Genomic DNA, 20778 nt, shown 5'->3' on the forward strand with positions numbered 1-20778 from the left:
TGAACAGTGTGTGGATGGCGAAAACACAAAGATGTGAATATAGAACAGTGATAAAAGTGGTAGTGCGACCTCCAGACCAGATGTGAGGAAACGCAGATCAGCAAATCATCCCACTGATGATGCCTTAGAAAAGGAGAAGGCGAAACGCGTATGGAATTAATAAAATAACTAGCAGCAGGAAAAGGCAGTTTGATTTGCAAAACAAGTATTTATACAAAAACAAAGAGTATGGTCATCAGTACAAGACGCAGACTTTTCAATATTAAAATAGGACAATCTACCATTAGCCAAGTAAGTGCATTTAAGTATCTTGGAAGCACAATAACTGAAGACTTGACGTCACTAGGAGGTGAAAACTCGAATTGCCACAGCGAAGGAGGCATTCAACAGAAAGAGGAGACTCTTATGTGGCAAATTAGATAAAGGTCTAAGGAAAAGATTTGGCAAATGTTTTGTCTGGAGTGTGGCACTATATGAGGCAGAAACTTTGACGCCGAGACGAGAGGATGAAAAAAGATTAGAAGCAATCGAGGTGTGGATGTGGAGGAGAATGGAGAGATTCAGCTGGATGGAAAGAGTGAGTAATGAAAGAGTATTGGAAAGGGTTGGTGAGAGGCTGCTGAACGTTGTAAGAGAGAAAGGAAAAAGAACTGGTTGGGACATTCATTGAGAAGGGAGTGCTTGCTAGCAGATGCATTGGAAGTATAGGTTTGTGGGAGAAGACTGAGGGGAAGAAGGAGATACAAGATGATAGACAACACAAAGGGAAGACGAAATTATGCAGACCTGAAGAGGATGGCAGAAGACCAGACAGCCTGGAGAACTACCATGTGAAAACCTGCCTTTTGGCAGAACACTGATGATGACATACTGTAGAAAAGCAAATATACGTAAAATTGTTTCTATTTATACTTGCATCGAGACGTGCTCATTTCCTCGCATCTTCTGTCTGCTATACTAAAAGTTTTAGCCAAAGGCGACGCATTTATTCACCATTACGTCAAAACTCTAAAGGTAATGTAGTTATATCAGTTTATCCCCACTTCTTACTACAGTTTTATCAGCAAATAATCAGCTGTTTACACGTTCTTTACGTTCGCCGCCATATTGCGATTCTAAAGTGCTGGCGTCTGTTACACCAGGGATACTGTAAGCGTTATTCTCAGTTTAAGAATATACACCTCCGATTACAGCGAATTTTCCTTTAAATAAAATGGTTTTGTCATTGTTGTCGCGTGATTGGCACTAAGTCGTTTTTAAAACATACTCTTACAATAGATACATTACAAAGGGGAGGATTGCAGGAGTCGGATCAAGAATGAAATCGTTTCGTGGGTTGAATTTTCTTTTCCTGTAAGTCCTTTGTCTCCCAGTCCTGCTCCGTACCCGGCCTCCAGCTCCAGAAAAACTCAACGATCTCATTTTGAAAGCACTTTTGTCCAGGAACTTGGTTAACGACTTTCCAATGATGAGGCTGGTATTTGCTGCATTCGATTTTTGGATTCCCGAGTGGTGGTCATCTTCTTAATATTGGGGACAGGAGATATGTCGAACAGAGAATCTGCATTTGAAGTCTGCCGGAAATATTGGATGTTGAAATGGCAGCCCATATTTGTAGTAACCCGTTCTAAGTGAGATGGGCACTGTCATTTGTAACCCACAGATGTGGGTGACAAAAGACGAGTTTCTAAAAACGGCCTAAGATTCTGTTTTCCTGCTATCACCTTGAAATTGCTTTAAAGTAACCAAGGGTACATGTAACGAAAATTATTTCACATGATCGTCAAAGGTTTGCAGCACAGGGCAAACACCAATTCGCACTATAACCGACGGTGCATCCACATTGCTTCAAAGAAAGGTTCCAGCTGCTCACTGTCATCTTATCAACAGACGCCACTGTCGTTACCTCTAGTCTGCAGTACCTTCCATACCCCCTTAGGGGAGTGGTGCCCATATTTACAACTGTGACCGTTTATATGACATCTCCTCTACCACCATAGCACAGAGGAAAGCTTCTGTAAGTATAAGTTAAATTCTGTTTAAGTTGATTTAAAAAACATATATTAATGTGGATATAGAATGTACACTGGTATTTTCACCTACTGAAATGATGAGAGCTTGGCCTGAGAATGGCAAAGTGCTGAACTAAAATTAAAACAAGGCTTTAAACAATATTTATTTGCCTGGAAATCATGTTAACACTAAAAAAAAATTACAAGTCACAAGAGCCGATTAAACAGCCACTATAAACTCGTTGATAATTCCAGCCATGAAAATGACATTCGCCAAACACTTTAAAGCTTATACACATGACTTTCAGATGCGAAAAGCAGCAAACGGATCAACGTTAACAATCATTTAAAAAATAAGTCACAAAAGAGCTGATTACAACCGGTACGTTAACATCACGATACTTGCTCGAACTATCTCAGATATCTCTAGGTTCCTTCAAATATAACACACACACACACACACACACACACACACACACACACACACACACAGCGTAACCATTTGAACGAAATAACCACAAATATCACACCAAAGGATCTTACAAGGCCCTTACAACTTTAACTAGACCATATCAGTTTGCACACCTGGCACAGTAATTGAAAATGCAGCAATTAAACACTGCAAAACGATTGCCGATTTTAACACAGGGGTCGTTAGACGAAAGCGCATAATTTAAAAAAAATCAAAGAAGTCAATTTCTCGTAAATGAATAAATACAGACATAAGACTTGCGCAAGGCAATCAACATTAAAATAAAATTGCTGTTTGCCCTTTGTAAGTGGGCTGAAAATAACTCGGCCGGAATGCTGATCCATGTAAAAATCTAGGCAAATGTAACAATCACTGAAGAAAGGTGAGCTGCGCTATAGGCGAGAGCCCAAACTGAATTTCGCACAACGAAGATGGAGTTTCGCGAATGACAACAGCCGATTAGGCTCTTCAGCCATACATATCACATAGGCTCATAGTCTGCTTGGTATGGCTTCAAATGGCGCTGAGCATTATGGGACTTAACTTCTAAGGTCATCAGTCCCCTAGAACTTAGAACCTAACTAACCTAAAGACATCACAAACATCCATGCCAGAGGCAGGATTCGAACCTGTGACCGTAGCGGTCGCGTGGTTCTAGACTGTAGCGCCTAGAACCGCTCGGCCACTCCGGCCGGCTTGGTATGGCTGTTTCTGGCTTTACGTTATGCCCGATAGCACAGCATCCAAAACCAAGGCACCAAAAATAAGAAACGTGCCAACTCCGAAGACGCAAATCCGCGACCAGACAGGCCGAAGGAAGCAATGATTCTTCAACTGTCTTATGTACATCGTTTCCACAGCCGCCGATAACATGACGTATCCGACGACCGTCCTCAGTGAGGGGCCTTAGTGACTTAGTGTAACGTCAGACGAACACTGAGACTAGAGTTGAGCTCTATTGAAACTACGATTCGGTAGTATGAGACATAAATGACATAGTAAATGGTAGAATTACCGACAGCATTGGCAGGAAAAAGCATAAATGAATGTTTGAGACAGAAAATGGGAACCGACAACTTGTTGTTTTTTGTTTGTTTGTTTTGTACATAATTAGAAAGGCACATCGTTCAGTGTTACTTCATTATGCATTTTATATCCTTGTAAAGTATAAATTGCATTTTCTAAGTAATAAAAATTAGTTAATCGCTTAACGTTTGCTGTATTATGTAACCAAAGTAATTACTTTTGACGCGAGTACAGTTTACATGCTCAATAATTTATAATTATTTTTGTTACTTTGTAGTGAACAGAACGTTCTTCATCAAGATCAAAGGCAATAGTTTCCTTTTACTAATTATAAGTGCACAAAGTGTTTATGAAAAACAAAAACATGTTTTATATGAGTCGACGAAGGATTGAAGGCGTATTTGATATGTTTTTGTTTTGCGTTTTTCTTTCAGTTTTACTTTTTTTGGAATAAATAGTGTTTTACAGCGCTATATGATACATCTGTGTTGTTTTCGTTTTCCAACAACATCCCTCTGTTTCACGTTACAGATGAACAATTTGTGAATGAAACCTGAGTTAAACATTGGGAGTTTCAATTTTGCTATGAATACTGTTTATTTTTAAGTAACAGACAGGAATATAACTACGTAGAAGAAACATGTTCCCTGTGTTAGGCGGCTCTTTATATATCCTCACCTCTTCCAGTTTCTAGAGGAATCTAGTAAGACACTGACTGCATACGCAAACAAAGCAATCGAAATGAGGTAACGCCCGATGAGTTTGCATGTTCAGGTAACACGGTTACGATCTTAACTGACCAAGGCTACTAGGAAAGCTGCTGTAGTCTAAGCCTGCGTATGGCTGCCTGTGGTTGTTTTACAACTCTAATTCAGACCAACGAGTGCAGATGTCGTTATGTGAGCTCGACGAACGACTCCGCGTCCTCTGGTGAGATGCCGATCAAGCCATCGCTTGGAAACGCCGAACAAAGGAGTTTCGTGAGCGGCAGAAATCGATTGCAACACGCGTATGGTTCACCTATTTTTGACTTTTTTACTTTTGTAAACGTGAAGAATCTGTTGATAATGGTTAAACTATGGATCAATATTTCTACCATACTGTGTGTAATAGTATGTAAGCACAATAAAAGACTTTTGACTACAGATCCAAAGGCTACAGGTTTGATGCCCGGTCAGTTCTAGGGTTTTGGCTGTCACTGTTCTGTAACGTTGCAAGCGACTCAAGGGCGCTGTCACTGTAGGTAAGAATTTGCTCTATCTAGCCTTCGGCACAAAAGGATTGTCAGAGATAGGAGAGGTGAACTGTGAGGGCCACGCTGCTCGGATATACTTGAAACTGTCTCACAATGTCGTGCTAAATACACAATTCACTTAACTGACCGTGTACTTTCATTCTCAACTGCCATTACTTTGCAGTGTGTGTAAGCATTCGTCTGGGCTATGGAAAGGGCCAGGCAGTGCAGAAATACCGCGCCTTTTGCGACTGACTACAGTCATTTATCACTTCTCTTACCTCTAACAATGTTTGTAAATCTGAAAAATGCCGAGTTATACCATGGTTTTGAGTCTACGGTAAACTGTATATCCACCTATAACTGGCTGCGTTAGTCAGCTCAAAGGTCTGAGGAAGGCAATTGCATACCCTTCGTGTTGATGAAAGTGTTAGTTCTAACTTCTTTAACTTTTTGGTCGGAACGTTACACGATTTTCAGTGACATTATGAGGGGCCAACTGAGATTCCGACATACCTGTGGGTGTCAGAATGATCCAAATCGGTTGGAATGGCCCATAGTCAGCCCATGGATTCATAAGCATTCAGCAAAAGAGGCGTCATGCAACGAATAACTTATAGGACAGGGCTGTAGCAAACAACAGACTTGGCTGATGTACGAGGAGCTTTCAATAAATAATGCAACACATTTTTCTCGGCCAATTTCAGTTAAAAAAATGTGCTATTTGCTGTGGGACGTCGTCGAATATTCCCTCTCGAGCCCGTGTAGTTTCATGAAACTCCGACTGGTGGCGACTTATACAGTATGTAGCCTTCAAAATGGCATTTGTAACGGAGGTGCGTTCCAAGCAGAGAGCTCTCTTTTAATTTGTTTTGGCGGAAAACAAGAGCATCGCACATATTCATAGACGCTTACAGAATGTATACGGAGATCTAGCAGTGAACAAAAGCACGGCGAATCGTTGGGCTTTCGCAACAAAGTCACGCAAACCCATCCGATCTCCTGAATGCTGGGCGGCCGCTCATAGCTGTGACTCCTGCAATGTTGGGACGTGGGGACACTCTCATTCAAGGTAATCGACAGATCACAATGAAACACATCACTGCACAACTTTGTTGGTAATGCTCATACACTCGTCCGCCAGTTGGGGTACTCAAAAATGTGTGGCCACTGGGATCCTCGCTGCCTAACGGAAGACCACAAAGGGCAACGAAGGACCGTCCGTGCGGAATTGCTTGCACGTTACGAGGCTGGTCGAGACAATTTCTTGTTGGACGTCGTCACAAGCGATGAATCATGGGTTCATCATTTCGAACCGGAAACAAAACGACAATCTATTGACTGCCACACCCCCTCTTCTCCGAAGAAAAAGTTTAAAGCCGCAACCTCAGCCAGTGAACTCAGCCGACAGTCTTCTGGGACTCTGACAGAGTTATTCAGTCGTCCTGCCTCATAGGTCTACTCTCAAGTGCATTGTGCTACCCTTGTTGTTGTGGTCTTTAGTCCAGAGACTCGTTTGATGCAGCTCCCCATGCTACTCTATCCTGTGCAAGCTTCTTCATCTCCCAGTACCTACTACAACCTGCATCCTTCTGAATCTGTTTAGTGTATTCATCTCTTGGTCTCCCTCTACGATTTTTACCCTCCACGCTGCCCTCCAATACTAAATGGGTGATCCCTTGATGCCTCAGAATATGTACTGCCAACCGAACCCTTCTTCTAGTCAAGTTGTGCCACAAATTTCTCTTCTCCCCAATTCTGTTCAATACTTCCTCATTAGTTAAGTGATCTACCCATCTAATCTTCAGCATTCTTCTGTAGCACCACATTTCGAAAGCTTCTATTCTCTTCTTGTGTAAACTGTTTGTCGTCCACGTTTCACTTCCATACATGGCTACACTCCATACAAATACTTTCAGAAACGACTTCCTGACACTTAAATCTATACAAATTTCTCTTTCTCAGAAACGCTTTCCTTGTCATTGCCAGTCTACATTTTATATCCTCTCTACTTCGACCATCATCAGTTATTTTGCTCCCCAAATAGCAAAACTCATTTACTACTTTAAGCGTCTCATTTACTAATCTAATTCCCGCAGCATCACCCGATTTAATTCGACTACATTCCATTATCCTCGTTTTGCTCATCTTATATCCTCCTTTCAAGACACTGTCCATTCTGTTCAGCTGCTCTTCCAGGTCCTTTGCTGTCTCTGACAGCATTACAATGTCATCGGCGAACCTCAAAGTTTTTATTTCTTCTCCATGGATTTTTATTCCTACTCCGAACTTTTCTTTTGTTTCCTTTACTGCTTGCTCAATATACAGATTGAATAACATCGGTGAGAGGCTACAACCCTGTTTCACTCCCTTCCCGACCACTGCTTCCCTTTCGTGCCCCTCGACCCATAACTGACATCTGGTTTCTGTACAACTTGTAAATAGCCTTTCGCTCCCTGTATTTTACCCCTGTCACCTTCAGAATATGAAAGAGAGTATTCCAATCAACATTGTCAAAAGCTTTCTCTAATTCCAAAAATGCTAGAAACGTAGCCTTGCCTTTCCTTAATCTATTCTCTAAGATAAGTCGTAAGGTCAGTATTGCCTCAGGTGTTGCAACATTTCTACGGAATCCAAACTGATCTTCCTCTAGGTCGGCTTCTACCAGTTTTTCCATTCGTCTGTAACGAATTGGTTTTAGTACTTTGCAGTCATGGCTTATTAAACTGATAGTTCGGTAATTTTCACACCTGTCAACACCTGCTTTCTTTGGGATTGGAATTATTATATTCTTCTTGAAGTCTGAGGGTATTTCGCCTGTCTCATAAATTGGGAAGGTATCCAATGAAACGCTCAAGAAGTTGTGAAATCTGTATTTACATACATATTATAAAACTCTATGCGCGCGTGCGCTCGTGTGAGTGTGTGTGTGTGTGTGTGTGTGTGTGTGTGTGTGTGTGTGTGTGTGTGTGTGTGTGTGTTCCATATCTCCTTCTAAACCAATAGACCGCTTTTAACCAAATTTGGTATACATATCCCTTAGTGTCAGTCACAATCGCTGTTGAGGTAAGAACAACCTATCTGTCACAGTTCAGGAGATATGATGTCATAAACAATGAGATACATGAAAAACTGCCGCACCTTGCATGACGTTTATATTTTCTACTTCCATTCTACCAACTCTATTCGCGACATTTTTCAGAGAATATCCGCAGATGTCACTAAATGTACGAAAACAAATACATCGTTGTACGACACATAGTTCAAGAGATATGACATATTAAACGCTGAGGTGTGTGAAAAACGCAACATCATGCATGAAGTTTTAATGGAGTTATTCTTTGCTACTAAGACATTCGTACAGTCAAGTCAGCTTAAGGGCGCCTCTGACACCTGCCAGTGCTTTCGGCAGCTTTCAACTGAGGAGCACGAATGGCTGTATGCAAAGACGACTACCATCTACAGAGCTCTGAAGACCCATTGCAACAGAGCCTTATTAAAAATCGCGTTTTAGATATGTGAAGCAGCTGTTCTTATACATTTGTGCTTTAGGCATATTTCTTTGTACAACATAATTCCAAAGGTGTTTCCACAAATACACAGTAAAGAAATTTTTTCGATATTACACTAAAACCACAATTCATTTTTTGTTTCTGTTGCTAACAGAAAATTTACAGAATGAATACCCAGACAGTGCTGGATTTGTCAGCTGGTGTGTGTATAAAGCAGCACATGTGTCTGTATGTCCAGCATCTCTTCCCTAACCCCTGGATCGACTTCAGCCGAATTCGGTACAAAAAAAAAAAAAAACCTCACTAGTGTAATAACTATGGAGATGAGAATCTAGTAATTCCAATCTAAGTGGAGATACAGACAAAAACGTGCTTTTTTTCGGACTAGACCTCGGCAGTTTTGGGTAATGCATGAGCGGGAATTGTAGGTCACTGCTTGGTAGGTTCATTAACCCCTGCACGTGTTACAGGAGCTGTCTGAAAGAACTTTACGCAAAGGTATTAAAGGCTTTCCACTGGATGAGCCCCTGAAAATAGAAGAAACATGCACTTTGTGCATGGTGGGGCTTATAATGTTGGAGAGGCACAGGGTAATATTTGTGATGACAGGTGGATATATCGGCGAGGCCAATATTTTTGAGTATTATCTGTGGTGCTGTGTAAGACGCTTAGTATACACTGTGGATGTTCCTAACGTTGAGACACTTCGTCAAATCGTCATGGATACAAACAAAGATGTTTGACGCAATAAAAGCACTCCGTCTTCAGGCACAAGTGGCCCATCGGGACCATCCGACCGCCGTGTCATCCTCCGCTGAGGATGCAGATAGGAGGGGCGTGGGGTCAGCACACCGCTCTCCCGGTCGTTATGATGGTTTTCTGTGATCGGAGCCGCTACTATTCGGTCGAGTAGCTCCTCAATTGGCATCACGAGGCTGAGTGCACCCGAAAAATGGCAACAGCGCATGGCGGCCTGGATGGTCTCCCATACAAGTGCCGGCCACGCCCGACAGCGCTTAACTTCGGTGATCTCACGGGAACCAGTGTATCCACTGCGGCAAGGCCGTTGCCCTGATGCAATAAAGAGGTCTTTTAAATTTTGTGACAGTCCGTGGCGTGTATACGTAAAGGGGGGGGGGGGGGCGATGAATCTGTCTCCAAGAGTCTGTAAACTTGTTTCTCATTTGTCACACGTTTTATATCACGATATTTTCTTACAAAAAGTCATATCCGATCGTATTAATGGATGCTGCTTTTAAACTTGAGCGACATTATTAAAGTTGAGGAATTTTTATTGAAAGCTACATATTCTGGGTATTTGGTGTAAAGCATAACCCAGACCCGACATTCATCCAGATGAACGTGATAAACCTTCTAGATGTACAGTAAAATTTAAAGGTAGAACAAACTCTTTATACCCAAGGACTGAACCATGATAGTCCTCGTCTCCAGTTCGACACGTTATTGAGCAAGTGTGTTGTAGAATTTGGTAATTGCTTCCCAAGATGTGGAGTGGTGTTGATGAAAATTTCATACTCTCGCTTCTAGCACAGAGACTGACATGTTCTAATTCCGACTGATGCATTTGAAGGCATATATGAAGCACAGAAAAGCAAACATACCGTATAAAAGGCCTTGGCTTTTAGCAGCTACTACAATCGCTCTGCCACATACAGTAAAATTCAATGTTGTCTTGGCAAGCTGGTAGAGGTCTGCGCTGTGCATGAAGAAAATGTTTACAACTGTGATAATTAAGTGGTAACGGAAGGGGAGCGATAGGGAGTGACGACAGGTTTTGTCTTAACTGGTGTTGTGCTTTTGAGGGATGAGTAGGGAAATGGCGAGGGCGTCCATGCGCCAGAATGTTGGACTCGTTCTGCTCTGTAGAACGGTAAGGGTATGTACAAGGAAGTGGGAGAAATAAGTTTGGCGAACACTCATGCATACTATCGCTTCTCGACTGATCCACTGGTTCACACCATGAAAATATGTCTTGGTCTATCTGGAACAGCGTGTTAAACGTAGCCGTCAGCATCTTCCCACTTTGGTATCTCTATGAGATCTAACCATCAATGTTTATGTTCAGCTGGATATAGCATACCTGAATAACCTGAAGAAACTTATGGACTATCTTCATAGCTGAATCAAGGCCATTATCGATGCTGGAAGCCGTGTTAACGGTTTTAGCGTGATCAATGCCTAATTTCTTTATCCTGTGTGATTAAATTAATAAGAGAGATGCCTGCTGAATAGGCGGTTTCATAGGCGAATGTTTTTAGTTTGGAAACTTATATACTTAAGTTTGAACTACAGGCTTCTCATTAATTGTTCGCTTTAAGTGACTTCGTCAGGCGTCAAGTTGCGACAGAGCACCAGTTTGAAGCGCCGATCGTGTTTCAGTGAGTGTTCGTTTTCCCGGGAAAAAGAGAACGGCTGTTGTGAATAACATTTCCAAGAACCGCCAACTCATAAACACCGATCATCCTTAAGAGACACACCTTCGATTTTCTGCAGTAGCCCAAAGGTAGTTGTTTCTCTTTTCTATCGTGTACGATAGGCAAGCCACGATGAAATTGGCCATTGAATGTATCCCTTCACGCGCTACGGAGAGAATCACAGTTAGAATTATATATTAATACCTTCAGCTAGTGACGGGCGTTGATATATATACCAACGAGGACAGGTGAAAATGTGTGCCCCAACTGGGGCTCGAACCCGGGATCTCCTGCTTATATGGCAGACGTTCCATCCATCTGAGCCACCGAGGGCACAGAGGATAGTGCGACTGCAGGGACTATCTCGCGCACGCCACCCGCGAGACCCGCATTCTCACCTTACATGTTCACACACTACCCAACACACTCATTAGTGGTGGAAGACATTCTTACCAAGTCCCGTAAGAGTTCGGGTCATATGTGTGCACCCACACAGAAGAGGAAGGTCATGGCCGGTATTGCCAGAACTATATACCTATATGGATATGGTATCTATTCTTTCGGACGTGTCCGCGCAGTCAGTGAGATGGCGCTTCTAACCACGCGGCCACTCCGCGCGGCCTGATGTTTTTCGTTATGAGTATCAGAAATTACTTCTTGAGAAAAAAGTGGCAAATAGAGTCTACGCAATGTAAATCGTTCAACATTGTTTTCTATACTTTTCTGAAAACAACTCAGTTTGCATATTTTCAAGTCTTCTCAATTGAATGTCCGAACTCATTTACACTAAACACAAGCTTTTGCAAAATATTTAGCTCGCTCCTGGTTTCCAGTACTTGGACAACATTGCACACACCGAACTCAATGCCCCCATCACAACTCAGGATATCATCGCTACACTCTGCACGAAACGCAACACCGCTCCTGGTCACGATCGTGTCACCTATCGCCACCTTCGTGAAGCTCCTGTCTCTTTCCTCTCCACCTTGGCCAGGCTCTATAATGTGGTCCTGTCCACTGGCTACTACCCCGACCTGTGGAAAACCTCCCATATCCTGATGTTCCTTAAACCCGATAAACCGCCATCTGCTGTCTCCTCCTACCGTCCCATCAGCCTTACCTCGGTCTTCAGCAAGGTCCTGGAATCCATCCTCACCCGACGCATCCACCTGCATCTCTGCCAGCACCACCTCCTTCCCATTACCCAGTGTGGATTTCGGCCGTCCTTCTCTACTGATGACCTTCTCCTTCACCTCACTCATCTCCTCTCTGAACAGCTCAATTCCTGTCGCTCCGCTATCTTCCTCTCCCTCGACCTCGAACGCGCGCATGACCGTGTGTGGCATTCCGGTCTCCTCTTCAAGCTCCAAACCTTCGCCCTTCCTATTAACTACGTCCGTCTGATCGGGTCCTTTCTTTTCCAACGTCCTTCCTACGTCACCGTCCATAACACGGATTCCTACATCTTTTTCCCCTCCGCCTGTGTGCCCCAAGGTTCTGTCGTCTCCACTCTTCTGTACCTTTTGTATACGGCTGACATGCCGCCGCCTTCACCTCTCATCCACCTTGTCCAGTACGCCGATGACACCGCCTTCCTTGCCCTTGCCCCCACCCTGCAGCACTCCCAACACCTTCTCCAATCCCATCTTGACCGGTTCACCACTTGGTGCAACCAGTGGTTGCTTAACGTCAATGCTTCCAAATCCCAGGCGACCATTGTAGGCAAAACCCTTCCTTCCTTCCTCCTCCTCGTTATCTATGTCACCATCTATGGCCGCCCTATCGCCCTCACACCCACCCTTAAGTACCTTGGCGTCACCCTTGACCGTCGCCTCTCCTGGACCCCCCATCTCTGGACAATCCAAGCCAAGGCACACTCCCGACTCTGTCTTCTGAAGCTCCTTTCTGGCTGTATGTGGGGTCTGGACCCCTCCACCATCCTCCACACCTACAAATCCCTCCTCCTCCATATCCTCTGCTACGCCCACCCTGCCTGGATCTCCGCCCCTCCTACCTTTTGCAAATCCCTTCAAATCCTTAAACGCCATGCTCTTTGCCTCGCCTATCATATCTGTCTCCCCTCCCCCATCCGGATCCTGTACGATCTTATCCCGTTCCCCTACCTCCTCGTTTTCCTCGAATGGATACGGATCCTCTACACCTCCCGTAAACTAGATACCCCTCACCCGCTCGTCTCTCCCATCCTCTTCTACCCCTGTCTTCTGCCGCACCTGTATTTCCACATCCCACCTGCTCTCCATCTCTCCACTCTCCTTAACCTCTCCCAAGGTGGCTTCCACCAGCTCCCCCTCCCTGATGATGCCCTCCTCCCCTCCTCCCCTCCATCTACCCCTCCTACCAACTTTGATACTCCCCTCCCACTTCCTGTGTTTTTTCCTATGGGCACCCTCCCTCCTTCTCCCTCCCTTCCCTCCCTCCTCCCTTCCTCCCCCCTCCTCCCCTGGGCTTCCCCTACCCCCATACCTTCATTCCTCCCACCATCTCCTCTGCCATTGGCATCTCTGCTCTCCCCTCTCCCTTCCCCACCACCTTCTTCCCCTCTTGGCAGGTCCCCGGACTCGCACGTGTTAGGTGGACATTTGCATGCCAGAGATCATCACCATCAGTTTTTCGTGTTTATGCTGTTGTGTTTGTAATTCAGTGTTTTTCGCAGCCCACACTCCTTCGTTCACGTGTATCGTCTATTTAATCAGTGTTTGTGCACAGTGCCGACAGTTTTTCTTGTTTTTCGTCGAGTGTAAACAGCTTCATGGTTTTTTTTATTTATTGTATCTACTGTTTTTAACCGCTTTGTGTTACTTTTCTATCTTCATTGGTTTTCTCTTTTATTGTACTGCTTGTGGCTGAAGAGCGGAGTAACATTTTCCGCTGCCAGCCCACCTTGTATGAGGTGCAAAATAACAATAAAGAAAAAAAAAAATGGAGTATCTTCGGCGCACCCCCCACCCGTCTTCCCACCTCTTCTTCCCTCCCACCCTTCTTCCCTTCTGCCTCATCTCCATGCTCCTGGCAGATCATCTGTTCTCTCAACATCATCAGTGTGCTAAGTCAATTGTGTTTGGTGCTGTTCTTCTATGCGTCGAGAGCTGTGATTTTAATTGTGTGCTGGACTTGTACATACTGTTACTGCCAGTGGTTGTTATGTGATATGCTGTCTGTCGATACTTTTATGCTCCAGCCATGCTTCGCCTTGTGTTCTTTTAATTGTCCCAGTGTGTGGTTTTTTGTGTATGCTGCTTTTTTATGGTTTTTATCTCCGTTTTACAGTCGCCCCCTTTTTTGTCTATTGTCTTCATAATGTTCCACCCTTTTTTAATATCTCTATACACCGTATTTTCTCCTTTGTTATTTTTAATGTCTTCTGTTGTATGTTCTATGTCTTTCGGCTGAAGAGCAGTTCATATGCTGCTGCCAGCCCGCCCGGATGGGGAATTGAAACACAATAAAGGAAAAAAAATGGAGTAGTTGATTCAAGGATTACTAGCTCTTAACGAATTGGAAGTGGGACACTATAAACAGAAACAACTTATAAAATGACGTTACACATAACTAGAACATCCGGTTACCTCACTTAGTAAAAGGAGCTCAGACATAAATTTATATTACATCATTTTCCTAGTTCTCTGAAAAGAAAGTATCTTGCACAGACTCATATTATTTCTTTTTGATTTTTTCCCCACACAGACCGAAGTTACGCTTTGCTTTTTATTCTTTTACACGGATTTGCGTAAAAAAATATATTAACTGACAGAGGAAGGTACGTGTGGCATTCCCTAAATTACTCCACGACCGATGTATGCCGTTAGTCGGATAGTCGAGTGGACTACTAGATCGAAGTAAATGCTCAGATGGTTCTTACGTGTTTTTCTCTAATACCAGAGGAGCGATAGTACTCCACAACATAATGATGTTTCTAACTTATTACACTCATACACCAACAATGTTTTTTCTATATAGTCAGTTAAAAAACATTTATTAACCAATAAGAAGAAGAAAGAGTGAGTCCATGACATAGGAAGAAATCCAGTTTCTTGCAAAACACACATTTACAAACACCATTAAAGGTTGATAAAACTAAATATTTTTATTTGTCTCATTATTTATAACCTTTCTGCTTATCTTTAGAACTGTGGGGAATATAGTAACAGATGAACGGAGCAAGATCTTCTGGCATAGCTTAACACAAGATGGGTTAGCGACAGTTGGTCTGTGGTTAGCACACTGGACTCTCATTTGGGAGGACAATGGTTCAATCCCGCTTCTGGCCATCCTGATTTAGGTTTTCCGTGATTTCCCTAAATCGCTCCAGGTAAATGCCGGGATGGTTCCTTTGAAAGGGCACGCCCGACTTCCTTCCCTAATCCGATGAGACTGATGACCTCGCTGTTTGGTCTCTTCCCCCAAACAACCCAACCCAGAGGTTGGTCTGCTAAATCAGCCGCTCTGAGAGAAATTATTAGGCGGTTTCCCACACAAATCTGTGCAAATTCTTGGCTAGTTACTTCTTTACAAAAACGATACATAGAAACAGTGAAAACGCGGTAACAGAAAGGAAAGCTTACACAATGTTTAGGAACTTGATTATATGCCCAAAGAAAAGTGTTAACTGCTAATTCTCTCATGAACGAGCAACCACCAATTGCACAGCCAGAAGCCAGTAACTCCGCCGGAGAGAGAGAGAGAGAGAGAGAGAGAGAGAGAGAGAGAGAGAGAGGTGGCCAGGTCAAGACGAGATTGAAATTCTAACGGTGGATTCATTTGAATATCGGGCTAGTTTAAGATCATGCAGAATTTTGTCTACGTTTTTTTCTATTTGACACAAGATACCTTTGACAAAAAGTGATAGGCGAATAGTCTGTGGAAGGGACTATTGTACTGTAAGTGCATAGGTGTTCGAATGGAAATCCAAGTGAGGATGGTCAGATAGTTTGAATTCTACCACATACATGTCTAATGACGACATATAAAACTATGATTTAGTATTTCTCATCCTTTCATTTTTACACTAACGAATTAAATCTTACAGCTGTTCGTGGGCAGTGTCATCTTAATTTTTAGACTGTCAGTGAGACATCCCAGATAAGCCCTCAGAAGTAATAGTCCGAACATATCTTGCGATATTAGACTGGACGATATAATAGTGGAAACTGTTCCAGCCTGGTATGGACCACGCCTCTATTTTCTGCAATTTGGACATCTATAACAACTCAATGGAGATACCAAAACGGAACATTTCTAGGTTGGTAGGATGCTTCCTATTTGTCAGCTCCACGTTTGAACTTTCACCGCTGTGGATCTTCTGCGAATGTTCGTCATATGTCTGAATACTGTCGAACAAAATACAAGAAAAGCCGTTTTTTGTTCTACAGGGGATGTTCGGGCGTCGTGTTTCTGTATTTCATAAATTAATGGAAGAACAGTACAATCGCTGGGAATCAGCAACAGATTTTCGTGCATATTAGAGAAGATGTATACAGATGGCTTCGTTGGCCTTTTACGAAAAGAGAGAATAAAATTAATTACTTTTCTCTCAAGTCAAAGTACGCGATTCACATTTTTTTACTGCAACTTCTGAGAGTACTCGAAACTTTAGATTTATCTGAATGGATATCATCCTTTTTCCTTATCTCTTGATATCTTGTCAACGATGACGTTATTAAGGACGTAGGGGAGACTGTTGTATCTAGAGGGTTCTGTAATTAAGAACACAAGATGTTTCTTGGTCGGTAGTTCAGTCTAATGATCGATATTAAAATCACAAGAAGGACTGCACACAAGAGATCGTCACAAGCAAGTTCCGATATTTTCTACGGTTTTTGTTGTTATCGGACTTGAGGTTGTGTTTTGCCTAGCATTTGTAAATATTTCCGTTTTACGCAGTTACGTGGTGTATTACGTAATAAAGTTATTTGGTTTATACTCGTATTATTAATTGTTCAGACACAGTATTTAATGGTGAGTAAAATGCCGTATATTTTTAGAGCCACAGTGACATGGAAAGGGTCGTAACACCAAAAAATAAATACTGTACAATGAGAGGTGGCCATTGTCTTCGGCAATGGCAACTCTCACTTATATTTCTAATAATGTAACAATATTTTTAATGCAATTGATCGTCGTATTCTTCTGAGAACACGAGTTTGATCGTAATAATATCATTTTTTGATTGTAATAATATCATTTAATTTACTTAGCACAGACGTCTGGAAACAAACACCAAGTTATAAAAGAATGACCAGAGGTATCGAACTATTTTATCGATTGAGTAAGTTAAGAATTCTCACTGTTTCTTATTGAAACGTCCCCTTTGAACAATTATACATGACTGTGCTTAAACTGACACACAATATTTTTAGCGCAACGCAATCTGACTATCAAAGATCCCTGCAAAAGAATGGCCCTGAGTAACATTAAACTATACCTTTCAGAAATCGCTTACCTCACAAAAATCTTGGTTACTCGAACTACTGCAATACAGCAAGCGCCACTACTGCCAGCTAAATAAAAGATTCAAACTACGAAAGGCACTAACTACTGATAGGCATAGTTATCAAATTAAAGATATTAATAGAGAACAAACAATGTATTTACCTTAATATCATCATATATATATATATATATATATATATATATATATATATATATATATATATAGCAGTTCATGACAAATTTCAAAACTCCGCCATCTCTCTCCCCACATCCACCACTGCTGGCGGCTCACCTCCAACTGCGCAACGCTACGCGCTGTTCACAGCCAGCTGCCTAACACTACAATGGCAGACAACAATGCAAACTAGCCACAGACTGCACACAGCACAGCCAGTGATTTTCATACAGAGCGCTACGTAACTTTGCCAATAAGAAAACATAAACAGCCTACTTACATAGACCCCATGCTCCCCACAAAAAATTTTACAAATTGTTTTGGGCAGTGGCCAATAATGATTTGATAAAATTTTTCATAATTACAATAACAAAGATATCAATTGCACACACTTATAGATACAATGTTGGTCAAAAGCTAAAATTTTCTCACAGTCCATAAAGACAGTCCTGATCATTCATCACAGTAAAATTGCAGTGTTTTTCTCAAAGTCCGAGCAGTAAAAGAAAATGCACACGGAAGTAGTGGATTTCCATGCAGTCTTGAAGAAGTAGTGTTGTCCTTCCAACGGAAAGACAGTGCTGACTCTTGACATGCAGACAGATAATGGGCCACAACAGAGCAAACCCACAGCAGAGTCAGTCGAAGTTTTGAAGAATACTGGTAGGTAGGTCATCACAGAGCAGACCCACTGTAGTCCTGGTAGAGATTATGGTATTGGTGGGTCATCAAGGATGCACACCCACTGCAGTCCTTGTAGAAATAATGGTATTGGTGGGTCATCAACGATGCAGACCCACTGTAGTCCTTGTAGAGATAATGGTATTGTTCTATGTAAGTAGGCTGTTTATGTTTTCTTATTGGCAAAGTTACGTAGCGCTCTGTATGAAAATCACTGGCTGTGCTGTGTGCAGTCTGTGGCTAGTTTGCATTGTTGTCTGCCATTGTAGTGTTAGGCAGCTGGCTGTGAACAGCGCGTAGCGTTGCGCAGTTGGAGGTGAGCCGCCAGCAGTGATGGATGTGGGGAGAGAGATGGCGGAGTTTTGAAATTTGTCATGAACTGCTATATATATTATGACTATTAAGGTAAATACATTGTTTGTTCTCTATTAATATCTTTAATTTGCTAACTATCCCTATCAGTAGTTAGTGCCTTCCATAGTTTGAATCTTTTATTTAGCTGGCAGTAGTGGCGCTTGCTGTATTGCAGTAGTTCGAGTAACCAAGATTTTTGTGAGGTAAGTGATTTCTGAAAGGTATAGTTTAATGTTACTGAGGGCCATTCTTTTGCAGGGATCTTTGATAGTCAGATTGCGTTGCGCTAAAAATATTGTGTGTCAGTTTAAGCACAGTCATGTATAATTGTTTAAAGGGGACGTTTCACTATATTTCCTTATCCCATTGAGTCCACAGCAGGAGGGAGAAAGAAATGAAATTACGAAAATAACTGCAGGAAGAATGTTTGGGGAGAGAACAAGGATCGAACGACATTTAGCGATTGTGGGTATACGACAATGAACAACTAGTCAATAGGCAGCGATTATTAGAAGCTCTGAAACTTCAGCCTTTGGCTGTAGTGAGGTGTAGGAAGGTTGGATTGTGTGCAAAACTTACGTTTCAGTCTTTGGGAGGCAAAGCGCGGGATATTTCCCATTGAATAGAAGGGAGGTTTGACCGGTAACTTTAAACCGGGGAATATCTGATCTGAAGATTGATTGGGAACTGCCCCCACCGTGAGCGGTCAGGCGAACAGAACAGTAGCGTGGGTCCGAGTCGTGAACTGCTGCTGAAGACTTGTACGAGAGAGGACACTTTTCTGAGATGGGTCGAGCCATGCTCGATTTAAGTGTGGGAAATGTGCTATATTTATGATTAATGGTTTCACATTAGGTGAAAAACCCTCTTTTTGCAGCTAGTCGTAAAGTAATATTAATAATTTGGGTGAACGAAACTTATTTATGAAGGTAATGTGCAATAGTTGGTGATGTAGAAATGTTGTTTTGCTTTGTAGTTTAATTCGCAATTTTGGAGTTTTATAACAATTTCGCGGTGAATAATTTAATCTGAATTTGTTGAGCAAGCAAGTTCATTAGGAAAAATGAAATGTTTAAGTGAGTGTGGCAATTTACTTAGCTGTACAGCTGGAACTCACCACGTGGAGCTGATCAAGAATCTTTTAACTAGTGGAGGCACGAGTGCTAGGGACCTATGCATGTAAGTAGGAAGTGTGCCAGTACACGAAATATGCGTGTGGAATTAAGCACTGTTATAAGTTTTCAACTGACATATCTTCAATCTTGATAGATTTAGTAACGTGGATCCTTTGTTAAGGACACGTGGTATCTCGTGTGAAAGCGTGTCTCGAATTTTAGCAAACCAAGTGAAGATAATGCTTGCTTATTCCTGTTTATTGGAATGTAGTGTCACGCGGGGAAATTTTCTGAATAATTTATATTGCAAAGCGGGTAAAGAGATTAGTAAACTGATAACGTAGCCATGAACTTTCGCTGCAACAAAGTAAGTAGTTCAACTTGAGTGTGTGTATTTTGTATGTGTAATTTTGGAAGGGTTTTCATATTTCAGTGAGTGATTTTGTATTGGGAGTAGGCAGCAGTACAAAAGTGGCTATTAAAGTGAATGATCAAATAGGAGCGGAATTGATATGTGATAATTTTGATTTTCAGTGGGATAATTTTGTATAGACATAGTTACTGAATGGTGAATATCGGAACTGTTAACCACTCGATCCTTACGTTTTTCCTGCGCGTATGTTGGTGCAGCAATTGTCTGTGCATGTTGATTAATGGATACAGTTGTGGAATATCCTTTTCTTCCGATCCAAAAGTGGGCATTTGTGGTAATAAGAGATACCATTCTGTAGGAGACCATAGTTTTAGTAAAAAAAAATGGTCAGATGCGCTAACGATAAATTTAAATACAAAGTCAGATGCGTTAAATTTTACGTTGTTAATAAGAAGGTCAGATGCGTTTAATTTACGTTGTGGAATCTGATGCAAATTTCATGCTGTGCAAAGGCCAGATGCGCTAAGATTTGTTTAAAGAAGGGAATCTTTTTGTCCTTATAATTATCTGAAATGTTTAATGAATAAACCAATTTGTTATATAAAGTTCAAATTTGAGTCGGGACATGCTTTCTATAAGAGTAGACAAACCTTTCATTATTTTATTTTATTATTTGTTGAAAAAGAAATTTTATTTAATGATTTTACTATATGTTTGACTGTCAATCACTGGGCCAAGCAGAATTGACATAGCTTTCAAGTTAGGGCATTTATGCAAAGGTCCCGCAAATTAATCCGTTGCGCGTAGTGTTCAACTGAAGTAGTTGAGGGAAACTTTCAACAGTAATGAAATTTAGGGAATATGTAAGTGATTAACATTGGAAGATCACAGGTGAATGTAAGCGTAAATGAAGTCATTGCAAATGTGAAATGCTGGTGC

The 20778-nt window shown here is 42.0% G+C and overlaps 1 pseudogene; it reads right to left on the minus strand.

Moving 5' to 3' along the window:
• Positions 1 to 9209: 9209 nt before the first annotated feature.
• LOC124607679 lies at positions 9210 to 9327 on the minus strand (annotated as a pseudogene).
• Positions 9328 to 20778: the final 11451 nt, after the last annotated feature.

Source organism: Schistocerca americana, chromosome 3, assembly GCF_021461395.2.
Source record: "Schistocerca americana isolate TAMUIC-IGC-003095 chromosome 3, iqSchAmer2.1, whole genome shotgun sequence".
Lineage (NCBI taxonomy): Eukaryota > Metazoa > Arthropoda > Insecta > Orthoptera > Acrididae > Schistocerca > Schistocerca americana.